The sequence below is a fragment of the Pteropus medius genome, unplaced genomic scaffold (genome assembly GCF_902729225.1).
Source record: "Pteropus medius unplaced genomic scaffold, Ma_sr-lr_union100, whole genome shotgun sequence".
Classification (NCBI taxonomy): domain Eukaryota; kingdom Metazoa; phylum Chordata; class Mammalia; order Chiroptera; family Pteropodidae; genus Pteropus; species Pteropus medius.
Window position 1 is genome coordinate 4,329,966 of NW_024340695.1, and position 2,864 is coordinate 4,332,829.

General features: G+C 33.6%; 1 non-coding gene across 1 annotated transcript; it reads right to left on the reverse strand.

Annotated features, from left to right (window-relative positions):
* Positions 1-2,456: 2,456 nt before the first annotated feature.
* On the reverse strand, positions 2,457-2,575 carry LOC120604205 (5S ribosomal RNA). Its single transcript, XR_005653267.1, has one exon. It is a non-coding gene; the product is annotated as a 5S ribosomal RNA (ribosomal RNA).
* Positions 2,576-2,864: the final 289 nt, after the last annotated feature.

The window sequence follows — 2,864 nt, forward strand, 5'->3', positions numbered from 1 at the left end:
ATAATCATGTAAAATGTTCAGTTAAATCACAATAAGTAGAAAAGGAGTGGAAGACAGAATTAGGAACAAAAAGCAAGGGCAACAAATAGAAAAAGGCAATAAATGTGGTAGATGATAATCCAATGATATCAACAGTTACTTTTGTGTTTTTTTGTTTGTTTGTTTTTTGCTCTCTTTTATTTATTTTTATTTTTAAAAAAATTTTAAATTAAGTTTATTGGGGTAACATTGGTCAATACAATTATATAATTTTCAGGTCTACATTATCATTTGATATCTGTATATTCTATTGTGTGTTTATCACCCAAAGTCCCGTTTTCTTCAGCTACCATATATTTGATCCCCTTTACCCACTTCATCCGTCCAAACCCTATATTTGACCCCCTTTATCCTGTCTACCTCCCCCCTTCTCCCCCATCCCACTAGTAACCACTGGTCTATAGTCCTCTGGTAACCACTAGCCTATAGTACACATCCATGAGTCTCTGCTTGTTTGTCCTGCTCATTCGTTGCTTTTAGGTTTATATCCCACATATAAGTGATATCATGTGATTTTCTACTTTTTCTGTCTGGCTTATTTCGCTTAGCATGATTATCTCGAGGTCCATCCAGGTTGTCGTAAATGGCGGTATTTCATCTCTTCTTATGGCTGAGTGATATTCCATTGTATATATGTACCACAGCTTCTTTAGCCAATCATCTATCATAGGACACTTCAGTTGCTTCCATGTCCTGGCCACTGTGAATAATGCTGCTATGAACATCAGTGTGCAAATATCTTTTTGGATATGGGTTTTCAAGTCTTTGGGGTAAATACCCAGGAGAGGGATTGCTGGACCATATGGTAGATCAATTCTTAGTTTTTTGAAGAACCTCCATACTGTTTTCCATAGTGGCTATACCAATTTGCAGTCCCACCAGCAGTGTATGAGGGTTCCTTTTTTTCCCCATCCTGTCCAACATTCAATAGTTACTTTGAATGTCAGTGGTTTAAATGTATTAATTAAAAAACAGAGATCGTCAGAGTGTATCAAAAAATACAACCCAACTATATGTTGTATACAAGAAACCCACTTTAACTATAAAGACACATATAGATTAACTGCAAATGGATGGAGAAATAAGTAACATGCTAACACTAATCAAAAGAGTAGAAGTAGCTGTATCAATTACAGTGTAGATTTCAAAGTAAGAAAAGTTATCAGGGATAAAGAAAGTTATCATATAATGAATGATAAAGGGGTCAATACTCCAAGAATACATAGCAATCCTTAATGTGTATGCACCTAACAAGAGAGCATCAAAATATGTGAGGAAAAAACTAATAGAAGTGCAAGGAGAAATAAATGAGTCCAGTATAATAGTTGGAAACTTCCACACCCCTATATCAGAAATAAACAGATCCTACAGGCAGAAAACTGGTAAGGACATAATTGAACTCAATGAAACTAACAATCAATTGAATATCATTGATGTCTATAAATGACTTCATCCAACAATAGCAGAATACACATTCTTTTCAAGCTTACTTGGAACATTTACCAAGATAAATCATATTCTGGGCTGTAAAACACACCTCAACAAATTTAAAAGAATAGAAAGAATACAATGTCTGTTCTCAGACCACAATGGAATTAAACTAGGAATCAGTAACAGAAATTTATCAGGAAAAATCCCAAAATATGTTGAGATAAAACAACACACTTCTAAATAATACATGTAGCAAAGAAGAAGCCTCTAAAAAGTAAAAAAAATATTCTGTATTAAATGAAATGAAAATACAACTTATCAAAATTTGTAGGATGAAGTAAAAGTTGTGCTTAGAGGGAAATTATAGCATTGAAGGTATATGTTAGAAAAAAAGAAATATCTAAAATCTATAATCTAAGCCTCCAGTTTAGGAAACTAGAAAAAGAAGAGCAAATTAAACTAAAAGTAAGCAGAAAAAAGATATAATAAAAAATAGAGCAGAAATCAATAAAAATGAAAACAGAAAATCAATAAAGAAAACCAATGAAACCAAAAAGCCAGTATTTTTTAAAAGGTCAATAAAATCAATAAGTCTCTAGCCATGCTAACTAAGAAAAAAGAGAGAGAACACAAATTACTAATATCAGAAATAAAAGAGGGGCCATCATTACAGTTCCAATCAATATTAAAAGGATGATAAAGGAATACTATGGCAACTCTATGCCCGCAAGTTTGATAACTTAGATGAAATGGATCATCTCCTTAAAGACAGTCTGCCAAGGAGAAATAAACAATTAGAATAGGCCTTATCGGTCAAAGAAATTGAATCAACAATTAATAACTTTCCAAAACAGAAAACACCAGGCTAAGATGGATTCACTGGTGATTCCTACCAAACATTTAAGGAAGAGTTTATACCAATTCTCTACAATCTCTTTCAGAAGATAGAGGAAGTGGAAATACTTTCTATCTTATTTTTTTTTTAACGCCTACAGCACCCGGTATTCCTAGGTGGTCTCCCATCCAAGTACTAATTAGGCCCGACCCTGCTTAGCTTTCGAGATCAGACGGGATCGGGCATGTTCAGGGCGGCATGGCCATAGACTTCCTATCTTATACTATGAGGCCAGTATTTACTAATACCATAACTAGATAAAGACATTACAAGAAAAGATTACTACAGACTAATATCTCTCAAGAACATAGAAGCAAAAATGCTCATCAAAATATTAGCAAATCTAATTCAACGATGTGTAAAAAGAATCACACACTGCAACCAAGCGGATTTAACCCATGTATGCAAGGATGGTTCAATATTTAAAATTGATTAATGTTGTCCGTCACATCAATAGACTAAAAAAGGAAAATCACATGATTATATCAGTAGATGTTGA